This window comes from Harpia harpyja, chromosome 7 (genome assembly GCF_026419915.1).
Source record: "Harpia harpyja isolate bHarHar1 chromosome 7, bHarHar1 primary haplotype, whole genome shotgun sequence".
Classification (NCBI taxonomy): Eukaryota; Metazoa; Chordata; class Aves; order Accipitriformes; family Accipitridae; genus Harpia; species Harpia harpyja.
In genome coordinates, this window is record NC_068946.1 from 54,708,437 (window position 1) to 54,720,651 (window position 12,215).

Sequence of the window (12,215 nt, forward strand, 5' to 3'; positions counted from 1 at the left end):
GTTTGTGCTGAATAATTCTGTTGCAGCTAAATGAATGGAAAAAATAACATTGAATGGAAACTGTCACAAGGTCAGCCGATTAAGACAAATTTTCTGTTGCATTGGATTGCCTTTTCTGTTCTTTAAAGAAATCAGAAAACAAAACAAGAGATATATCTGAAGAGATGCTTTTTTTTTTCTTTTGCTGTGTAGTCATCACAAATTCATACATTCTTAAATTTACAGCGTTTTGTGCTTCTAAATATTTCTAATTTAATTTTGGAGGAGAAGAATATTTCTTCAAACAACTGAGGCTCAATGCTGCCTTTTTTTCCCGTTTTAAAAGAAAGTCTCTGAAGAGTTGTCAGTGTTTTATCTGCTGTGTAGTGTCCTCTTTTCAGTTTTTGATTCAGTGTCATGATTTCTGGTATTCAGTGTTTGAAAGCACAAGAACACTAATTATTTTATAATAGTAAATGTCAGTAAGCAGTTTTCTTAAAATCAACCAAAAATAGAACTTTAGTCCAACTTGTAACATCTTTGCAGGTTTTAAATGCAAGTATGGATAGGAATTAGCCATTCAGAAACTAAAGCTTTGTATCCATAGTTCTATAATGCAGTTCCTTCATTCTTTAGTTCTATGTTTAGAAAAATTATTACTATGACATCAGTTCTCTACAGATTTGTTATAGATACAGACTGCCCTGGAGCTATAAAATGCTGTTAGGGTGATAGCAACTGCCACAAATCGGAGGTGAATATTTTTGGAATCGTCTAAACAGCAGCAGAAGAACAACGTGTTGTAAAGCATGGTGATACAGTTATAAAGAAATATTTTTCTGTTTTCTTTTTTCAATCCAAAAATAAACCAACAGGTAGTATTCCTAATCCTTTCATTCATTTTTCCCGATCTACGCCTTTTCACATTTTCAAAAGAATTTCAACTATCTTTGCAGTGTTGTAACCACAAGATTACAGTTGACAGAAATTTTGTTTCCAACCGTGTCACCAACATACCAAGAATTTGAGGAGGTCACTAAAAATCACTCTGCCACAGTTTTCTGTTAGAAAAGTAAGAACTCTGTCATCTTCACATGACTTAGGAAATGAATTACATTTGAGAGTATATTTTTAGATACACTAGACGTTTGGATGAATGGCAGTATAGAATGGCAAAGTATTTTATTTTGTATATGGAAATTCAAAAAAGGTCAAAGCCATCTTTTTTTGGAGAGATTGTTCAGATTTGCTGATGTGTCATCTTCAGTGAAAGGTGAGGTATTTGTGACTGGTCATTTAGTGGTTATTTTAATTAGTCAAAATTCAAAAGAGTACTTGAGTGAGATGTGAGTAAATCTCATTACTTTGACAGTGGTTGCATAACTACAAAGAAAGCATATATTTAGTAAATGTTACTCACTTCTATGACCTAGTTTGTTATGGATAATAATTTTCTTAGGGCAGGACGGGGCTTCCTTCCCCTCACTTTTTCCCTTGTTTAACTTACATGAATGAGGGATTTTTCCCATCTTTCATCTTAATTTCTGGCTAACTCATAGCAAGGCAAGGCTCTTCCTGTTGGTGTCCATAGTAACTTTTGGTTTCCACTCTGGCTTCACTTTGGTCTGCTCCCAGTCCTCCTCCTGTTCCCATGGAAGCGCTCAGAGTTTCCTGGTTTGTCGTTTCTCTCTGATAAACTAAGAGTTTAAACCCTACGTTCTTCATCTTCCTATGTCTGTGGATGGTATAGATACTGGTTGGGCAGCCTGACTCAAAGACCAGCTGAGATGTGAAATAAATTGATGCAAAAGCTTCTGCATACTCAGTTGAATGAGTCATAACTTCTGTACTCATGTAAAGCGTTCTAGCTTTAAGAGCGTGCTCTACTATTAAGGTAGTATCAAATAAGTGAGAATAAGAAAGAAAAGGGTCGATGCTGCGTTCGCGTGTTAGTGAATGATGTGGCAGAGTATAATGCATGGTGGGGACTGAAGTAGGGGAGCACGCTTCCTTAGTGGTTTGGTTGATAGGGGATTTGGGGGGAGGTTTGGGGGGGGGGGGGGAGGTATGTGTTTGTTTTGTTTTTTCTCATTTGGTTTGTTCTACCCATTATGTAGGCTCAAGTATAGTTTTAGTTTCCTAAGATGTACAGCCTAAAGTCCTATGATGCTACAGAAGGTGGTTGCACGTTAGACAATCTCCGTGGAGAATTTTGCTTTTGCTAATTGTAGAAGAAGAAGTTACAGTGTTCAGCTTTAAAGAGAGATTAGCTGCTAAATAAGTATTTAGAAGTAACCTAGAAAGGAAGGAAATGCAAATATTCATGTTTGGAAGAGAAATGGGATTTCTTTATCATGTAGTTTGTGTCTCATTGAGGGATGGCTTTTTCCTCCAGAAATATTGTTTTGTTTCTCAGAACTTTTAATAGTACTGGGATTTTGACTATCTTAAAAAATAAAGTATCAGTTCTCTATATACATATACAAAATACATATTTGTATTTTGTATATATTTATAAATATAATATTTATATGTATGCACATATGGTTTAGACTTAAACATTGCAAAAAATAGATATATATAAGCAAGTATCTGTTACAGAAACAATGCCCAAATTGAAGCAGTCCCACACCACAGCGTTTTGCCCCGAGGACTGCAGTGCGCTGCATTGCCAAGTCCCGCTTTGCTCGGTGCAATGACAGGGGAAGTTTCGTTAATGACGCGGGCCCAAGTGCTGCTGGAGAATGCTTGAAAACTGCAAAGACTGGCCTTCACCAGCTTACTGGTGATAAAATTAGTGAGGCTTTCATACTTTTAGCTAAAATGTCTTCTTTTTTTTCTAATGCTAATTAGAAAATTCAGTTATATTGGTGTCAATAAAATGGTAAATAACAGTTAAAAGCAGGATGAAAATTTTTCTTAGAACAATATTGGAGCAGTCATCTGTCATGTGATCTCATTAGTTCTTGCTTCCTCATCTGACAAAAACAAGGCAGACCTGGTTTATTTATTTCTTGCTTAAAACTATAAATTTTAAAAAATATTCGGGCTGCCTTTTCTGCATTATTGTGGAACCAAAAAAGAAAAACACGTGCTTTTTCCTCCTAATTCTTTTCCAGTGGTAGCCTTTGCAAGTGAGTTGAATCATCTTGTGGATTCTAAAATCGGAGGAGAATGTAACCTTTGTTAAGGATCGCGGTGTGTTTTGTGCAGTGCTTATTCCTGTTGCTTTCTTCCTCTTCCCATATGCAGATCAGGTGTGATCACCAGTATGTGACGTACATGTGTGTTTGTGGGTGTAAAAGTAGAAAGCTGGAAAACAAAGATCTCTTCGTGTTTTCCAAATTTACTAGTCCTTTACATCTGTCACTAAAAAAACATCTAGAAAAGACTTTCAGTTACCCTTGTGTAGCTGTATGCAGATATTCTATTATGCGTACTAAAATTTCTCACGTTTTCTGTGTACATTTATCTTAGCGTGAAATAATCTTCATGCGACTGTAAGGTTTTTTTTTCTCACAACTAAGAAAAACATACCTCCCAGAGGCAAATGACTGATGGAGATTGCAAAGGCTTTGTAGTGTTTCTGTGCTAGTGCCTCTCATATATTCCCTTATCTAAAAGAAAATGGTCTGAGATTTTTGCACCTGTCCAAGCTAATAGGTTTCTTTTAATACCTAAACATCTATCTGAAGCTAGGGCATGTTTTTCACCCATGTGATTTGAAGTAACACATGTAACTTCATCAAAGTTACTTTTGATTTATGCCTGTGCAGAAGCTGGCTCTTTCAAGAACCTTATTTGCTGAAACTAATGCAAATATTTAATTCCTGAGGTTAGAGTGTCTTTTGTTTGCATTTGTGTTATTCTAATTAAAAGCAAACCCCCTGTGTGGGGTGGATGTGGACAGTTACCACAACTCACGGACAAGCGAGGTTTCACCATCAGAGCTCTGGACCGGCCCAGAGATTCATCTAAAGAAATCCGGCCATGGGGTCAGGGTGGTCTATGCTGTATCATTTTCTGCATTCGAGTTATTTTTGTAAAATGTTTGAACAATACTTTGTGCCGTTGTGTCAATAATAGTGGAAAATCTACCTTATCCCAAATAATACAAAAATAGAGTAGAAGAGCTATTTACAGGGGGAACAAATGGAAGGCTAATGACATTAGAAAAACATATTGATGTTTTTGCATAGCTATGCAATAAAATATTTAGGTTAAAAATAAATCTGATGGTTTTAAGACTTAGTAGCACCCATGAGCATAAAAAATAATGTCTAAACCAAATTTATTATTTTTCCCCAATGATTTTTGAGCATTTACTTTAAATGATTATTGTCATGTGTTCAGACAGTTTAGCTTCTTCAAAGTTGCTGTTTAGGAATAAATTAACAAAAATATATTTGGGATTTAGAAAGTTTCATATCTCAGAAGATACTAAATGTTGAGTTGTATCTAAATAAATGTTTTGTCCCCAGTCCAGGAAGAAATTAAAAAAAAAAAAAAAATCAAAACAGATTCTTACATTTGAGCAGAGACATATGTTTTGTGGGTTGGCACCAGACTAGGATGCAGAATCTTGTAGAACCAACTCTTCATACTCTAGTATATTTAGAGGAACAACATTCAAAACAAGGTGCTAGAGAATTTTAAAAAGGGGGGGGGGGGAATATAGATTTTCTTTAAGACGGAAAATGTCTGTTTTGAGTCCCTTCATGACTGTCCCTTTATTTCTAGTGCTATGTAACTGTGTCTTTTGTGTCAGTGTCAAATGACATAACAGTATCAGATATTGTAAATAAGATAATGTGTTATTAGAAAGAAATGTTTTAATTTCATTGGTAAATTCACATTAATTGAAGATGAGATCATAGTGACTCCTTCTGGCTGTTAGGATGATGGTCTTAAAATCATATGAAGGAAAAATAACAAAACGCTTGGGTGCCATTCAGCAGAACAGGTCCCAAGAGATTTAGAAGATTCCCCTGAAACACATGGTTTAACACAAAAGAAACTTTTTCCCTATGATGTGATGCTCAAACTCCTTCGAGAAGGCTTAGAGATTTTTGAGAACAAAATTAATGATACCCTTACAATTACTGCAGTTGTTATGTATGAGAGAAAGATTATTAAATTTGATCAGCAATAACATCTGCAATGGGAACAAAGTTTAAATATCTGGATTTTGGTTGTGCAGTTCAGTGCCAACAAAAAAAAGAAAATACTATCTATTAACACAAAAGGCAAAGTGAGAATGATTTACTTGTCAGGCAAAAAAAAATATTTTTTCAATGGAACTTAAAAAATCTGGGGAGTTTTGGGTATGATTCAACTTAAGAAAATTGAATGCGAAGTTTGAAGGGCAATTGATAGAAAGCCTCAATATCAAATTACATGCACAAAGTCGCTTTGGGGAAAACAAGTCACAGACTCTGAAACACTTTGAAGAATAATTGTTTAAAATGGCACAATGAAATGTTGCATTCATTTCCCTGTAGTTTCTCTGTATTATGTGTTCTCCCTTAAAAAAAACCCTTTTTTTACTCCAGTTCTCAGTGCATCTTCAATTTTAAGATCTCCCTGTCAGCAGGTGTGCTTTCTGGTTTGTAACCACTGATAAGTATCTTCCATGCTGAACTTATTCAACAAATCTGTTGATGGATTCTGCTTTGGCTTCTGTTACCAGTTTGCTCCTCTGACTTTATTGGTTTGGCGTATAAAACAAGTGAAGTACAGCCAAAGCCAAGCACAGCTAACAAAAGAAGCCTATGTCATGACTGCACAAGATACAGACCTGTTGAATTAAAAGTAATTGTTTTGGGTTTAATGTTCACGCGGCATACCTTAATGCAGCAACATTTGGTATCTTAGATCGGGTTGTTTAGTGACTTGGAGCAGCTTATCAGCAGAACTTGTTGTTCGCCTGTTTCTTTCACAGACTACTTCTGTGCACTTCAAGGTATTTTGTTAGATTATTTGAAACTTTTTTCCATTACTCTCCTGCCCCTCTGTCTTGAACCATATCTGAAAATGCAGTGGCAGTCTGCTGGGGCAGCGTCACTTTCAGTGCGTACGCAGCAGCTTTTTAATACTTTAATAGGGTCATTCTGTATCTGGAATTTTTTCCCCATACCAATCCATCAACTCTGTTTGGCAAGCATCAAGGCACAGTGTACATCCAATTTCTTTTTCAGATTTTTCATTAGAAAAGGAGAGTTAGCATAATCATGGTATAGCCTGTGCAATTTTATTTCAGAGACTGATCTGACAGTTATCTTTTCTACAAGGATTCTAAATTTTTGGAAGCACTAGAAAGAGCAGAGAATATCCATTTAAGTATTCAATAACTTGCTATTTTGCGGAAGAAGTTGATTTGAAAGGTGTTTATTCTCAGATGATGGAAGTTGGGGGGCTTTGGATTGATTTCAGAAGAAAGAAACGTAGACAGTTCAGATAAAGCATTATCATAAAACTGAGATGAAATAACTTTTTGCATTGATATAGGCAAACTGCAAAAACTTAAGTGTTTTTGCTATTAGAGACATTTAACTATTATTTAAGCAGCAATTAATTGTCCACAAAGCCTGCTAAGTAATCTGGTGATCTGATCACCTTTCCCATGTGTCCTGACTGCTGGCAATCGGATGTCCCAGGCCTGCAAATAAATAAATGAGTAAATAGATAAATCATGTTCTAAAAAAAATATATATTCAAGACGGATTAGTTGCTTGTGTTAACCCAAGTTGGATTGCTGCTGTGGTTGTACACTGTCAAGAGGCAGCAAAAGGTTTTCCTTTGCTCAGAGTTGGATTCCTCCGTAATCCAAGAAAGTCTAAACCAAGTGGAATCAACTGAGTAGAGGGGAAAATTTTTTACAAGACAGAAGCTTTTTGACTTGATTAGTCTTCTAGTTAATTGAATCTGTTGCTAAGTGAGGACTGAAAGATTTCAAAAGTATTGCAGCATATGGTAGGTTATAGGGGTACCGGCGGGGCTTAATTTTGTATATACCATCGAGCATGTACATAAGGGTTGGTTTTACTGACTTAAGCCTGTTATCAAACTTTGTCTTGTGTTACACAGCTATGCTTTGAGGTTCCTTCATTAAGGAAATGTTCTGCAGAGCAGAGAATGTCAGGACATTCTGGACTTCAGGAAACACCTTTTTACTGTGAGGGTGGTTGACCGCTGGACCAGGTTGCCTAGAGAGGCTGTGGAGTCTCCAGCCGTGGAGATGTTCAGAGTCCAGCTGGCCACGGTCCTGGGCCACCAGCTCGGGGTTGCCCTGCTTGATCAGGTGGGGTGGGCCAAATCATCTCCAGAGGTCCCAGGCAACCTCAACTACTCTGTGGAAATTTTAGCGTGGTTATAATAGACAAGTGGTTTGTCTTTCAATGAAAGAAGTTGAGACCTGAAAAAAAAATATTGTAGCTATTTGGTGTTTTAGTAGAAGTTGATTCCAAAGAAAGTACATGCATAGACTAGTTCATTTGATGCTGACCTTACCATAAGCATAGTAATTTTTTTTAAATTCATCTTTTCATAGTTACACTATTGAAATATGAAAACAGCACTAATAAATTATACTGTATGGTTATACTGTTGAATTTTTATTTTTTTTTTAAACATAACTGGCATTTTTAGGGATGTTGTTTTAAAGTTACCTTTAGTTTGACTTTTCAAAGTTTGGGGAGGTAGTTTAACTTTTCATAATCTATTAGTGCTTATAATATAACACATTTCAATACTAATTTGTAATTTTATTTGTCTTTTCTAATCTTTAATTCATGGGATGATTACTACAGTTGTTGTTTTGGTATGATGACAGTGAATTTCCCAAGTTTGAGCTATTTAGTCTTAACAATTATTCTGCATTAGTATATTTATATGCCTCAAGTAGATAAATGCCTTCCCATGTAATGGCTCTGGTGCTTGTCTTTGTTTTTAACAGCAGCTAATAAATTCATGTATTGTATGAAATGCACAATTTTACTTTGTGCCTTCTTAATAAATAAATAATTTTTTTAAAAATCCTCAGTCTAGTTGCAACTAACCTGGCTTACGTACTGCTTTGTGGTGTTTTTCTTCAGATCCTTATTGACGATGGTGGTCATTGGAGGCATAAATATTGAAGAAAATATCATTTACAGACAAGATCTTTGAAATCTGTTTCCTTCAGACAGCAAAGGTAAGTAAAATAATCTATATTATGCATTTGTATATAAGCAGTAAGGTAGATTATTTTTGAGGTCAAAAAACTACTAAAACTGAACAGCAGCTGAAGTTCAGGAGCCTGACTACACTACCAAAAGTTTTAACTTTTTTTTAGTAAGTTTATTTATCGTACTAATGTGAAAAATAAGCTATATGGAAGGAGCTTGATTTCTTTTCCTCTTTTTAGTTACAAGAATATGAGTCCTTAGGTCCTTTTTTTCTGCAATTAATGCTATTCCTTATTCTTTCTTTCTCACAAGTTTTTTGAACTACAGATCATTTGCAATATCTGTGTGTGATACTGATGAGAACCAGGAATACCTTTTATGTTAAAAACTGAAGAGTAGTTGGGCATGGGGATTACTACTCAAAAAGACAAAAGTTATGTGGAAAAGAAATAAATAGCCAGCAACAGAAAAAGTAAAATAGTGGTCAATCTCTTGAAGATTTCTTTAGAAGTGTAGAAATGTGACTTCTTTTTAATTAAATATTAGAGACACAAATCTGATGTGCACTCCACTTGTATTATTTATTTTGAATGTGTGGGCTTTTGATCAAAATAAATGTTAGATATTTGGGAGAGTTTTGTGTATTATTTTTTCTATTTTGAAACTAAGTATATAAAACACTCTAGGTAATAATGGGAAGAATTTTTTCTGTTATGGAAATAGAGCTAATTTTCCCACTCATTATCTGCTGTTAATTTAATGTGTGGCAATATCTGAAATTTAGTGATGATTATATGGCAGTAGATTTTTGGTTAGCTGTACAGCTCATCTATAAGCAAACCAATTAAGACATAATTTCAGAATATAATTGAACTCCTAATGGGGCACTTTAATTCACTAGAAACTTACATGTTTGCTTTGCTTTGTTTTAGTAGACAGGTCCAAAATGAGGGTACAGCTTCATTTTTGAACTTCTGAATACAGCAACTTCATCTGAGACTTTTGAAAATGAAGCATGTAAAATGCTGTTGAATAAGAGGATGGATAAGTTCATGAATAAGCTACTTAGTTCTCAAATCCGAACTTTGGATAGCTCTCCTTAGCTGTTTATTTGAAGAATAAGGCTTGCTGTGTTGTTAGGATGCCATGGCCCTATTGACAGTCTTTTCACCTGAAGTGCAACACCATGCGATGCAACACAGTGAAAACTGATCTACTTAGTACAAAGTTCGTTCACTGTTTGTAACTAATTTGCTTCCTTTAGGCATGTCTGGGCAGCCTTGATGTGCTGGGAAAGGGCTCATTCTGCAGATCTTTGTAACTGATTTTTCAAGCAGTGTGAATAGAAAATTCTTGGAACCGCATAGTTAGCCCAGACCCAGCCTGATGGAGCATCCAGGCTGGGACACACAGGGTCAGAGATCTGTCTCACTTCTGTGTTACAAAAATGACGTACCTCATTTACGTAGTGTTTGTAATGCATTTCTGGTTTACTGCTCCTTCAGTTTCTTTTTATGCAAGTCAGAATGAAACTCCCTTTTTACTTTCTCGAGGTTTTTTTCAGCCCAAGTTTAACTGCAAGGGCACTAAAATGTTATGTTACTCATGTGTATCGCCATATGCAGTGGACACTGGCTAATGCAGCCCTGGTTCCATTGGGTTTTGCATCGTTCTAGATTTGCTCAGCTCCCACATGATGCTGCAAGAGAACAGCAGATGGGAAAGAGTTAAAAAGTGCAGCATGCATAACTCACATGACCTAAAATAAGGAAACAAACAGTAGCTGTTTATTAGAGCAAAGCTCAAATTAAGAAAGAAATGAAGGCAGTTCTCATCTTTTTCTTCTTTTTCCCTTTTTTTTTTTTGACCCCCAGAATGGAAGACCTTTTTCATTTAAATGATAAACACTACTGAGCTGAGAGAGGTAATTTCTACCTCTGCCATGTTGAGGTTAAATTTTGGGGTTTGTTTTGTTGTTACTGTTTCCTTCAAGGATAGACCTTTGCGTATGTTTTTGTTTGTTCTAAAATGGGGACCTACAACATTTGGTAAAGGAAAACCAAACGTTTTGGGGGAATAATTATCAAAGTTTGCATTTGGGTTAAGAAGAAACATTTTTTTGTATGTGAAAAACTGGGACAGGGAAAATATTTCTTTCTGTAAGGTTAATGTTTTACTGGTTATTTCCTTAAAGTTTTCATATGTACATGTGGATAAACCTCAGAATGCTTCTACAAAATCCAAAAAACCACTTAGCTCTCATTCCCAGCATCTTAGCTTTTATTTTGTATTCCTTTGTCTACCGATAATAAAATGTTCACAGCTGTATAGGTATGTGCAGACACTGTTTCTATTCCATTTGGTCTATTTTTAAATGCAGGGGCTTTTTGTATTTAATACGCATTACTGTGCTTGCAGTCTAATACTTCAAACCTTAGTGACCTTGGTTCACCCACTTGTACCTTGTACATTATCATGCAGTCTTTAATTATACGATAGCATGCTATTTTTCTCCATAGAAGGAAATCTTTGCAATAAATAGATGGCATTTAATCAGTATGGAGCTATCTAGTATTTTTAATTGTTCGGTGTGTGGTTCCAGATCTTCTGTACTATATAATTTTCAAATGTCACTCTGCAGATAGAATTAAGAATTTGCCTTTATGCTTTACTGTACCTTTTAGCAACAGGTTTTCTCTAAGACTTTCTGACAAAACCCAATCTCTGAAGCCCAGCTTATTTTGCAGAAACGTTTGCAGTTCCAGGAGTTTCCCTTGCCAGCTCTTTTGATGGACTGCTGGGGTTTGTATACTTTTACAGTAGTTGCAGAACTGGAGTACTCCCTCCATGAAGATTCTTTCAAGCCAGAAAAGCAAGAGCAGCAATCCTCCATGAAAAGCACGGGAATTGAAAGGATTGTTGGCCTAGGCATCTTTTTTTGAAGTCATGATTTCTTTCTTCTTGATTCTCAGTTTCCCATTCAGCTATTCTTACTGGTATCCTAGTTCCTTGTATGTCTCGTGTCCTGCATCTCTGTTTCATTCTCCCTCATCCAAGTAATTTCTAATATTAGCCAGTTTCTATTTCAAGTTCATTATGCATTCTCACACGGTACCAGTCTTCCCTCATTTCACTTGCTTTCCAGAATTATTGTTCTATTCTGGCTCCAGATTTGCGCCCATTTTTCTCAGGGTGAGCCTGCACAGATGGGTCTTGAAGGTTGCACATCTTTCTACCCATGCTCTGAGTCAGCTGATGCAAGTCAACTTCAGTACAACAGCCCTGTAGCTACTTCAGCATGTCTGTGAAGGGCTACGGAGGAGCTAAGTCTGCCTCTGCTGTGCTAAGAAGGTTACACACAACCGTAATGCAAAGATCAGCCGTCTGCCAAATGGCATCCTTGCTGTAGTGCGTATATACATGGAAATTTTGCATTTCCAAAACGGTATGTTTCAAAAAGCTTTAAATTGTGTGTTGGAAACCAGTTTGGAATTTACAGTTATTTTTAATATGCATATAGCAGTTTTAGCATGAACACTGTGGATTTTCCTTATCCGTAAACTGAGATGGCACTTACTGATTTGTATTATTTATTTCAGCATGTGAAAGAAACTAGAACGATACATTACAAGTCCTCATAATATTTTTTCTTGTTAGTCACTTAGAAGGGTGCAAAAATATATCGGAGAAATATTGCATGAATAAAATAGAAAACTGGTTATGCAGACTTAAGGAGGATGAGTGAGGTTTACATCTGTTTCTTGTATTTTGTCTTTTTAAACAGTACATGGAAAATTCTAGTAGCTAGATAGTATTTTTATATTGTGTGATAAAATGATGGACATGTTTAGTCCCCTGTGCCATCTCCAGCTGCAAGCCATGTAGTCGTTGAGAACTTTCTGAACTGCGTAATTCTGGGACTCATGATATATCGCAGCACAAAATCGGGCCTCTCACTATCCAAACTTCAGAATTTATAAGGCTGTTTAATTATACTGAAGTATATAACGTATGACTTGGCGCTGCATACACAGTTCTTCTCTAAATAGTTTGTCTTAGAACTGTGTCGTT

General features: G+C 36.0%; 1 protein-coding gene across 9 annotated transcripts in view; it reads left to right on the forward strand.

Moving 5' to 3' along the window:
- MBD5 (methyl-CpG binding domain protein 5) overlaps positions 1-12,215 on the forward strand; it is a 149,103-nt gene that overhangs the window by 43,815 nt on the left and 93,073 nt on the right. For 8 of the 9 annotated variants that reach the window (XM_052791371.1, XM_052791375.1, XM_052791376.1 and 5 more), the window contains exon 2: positions 8,073-8,170. The gene's annotated coding sequence lies outside the window, so the exon portion shown is untranslated. Of the gene's footprint in view, positions 1-7,065; positions 7,280-8,072; positions 8,171-12,215 lie in introns of all 9 variants that reach the window. The other variant, XM_052791368.1, reaches the window with a different exon arrangement.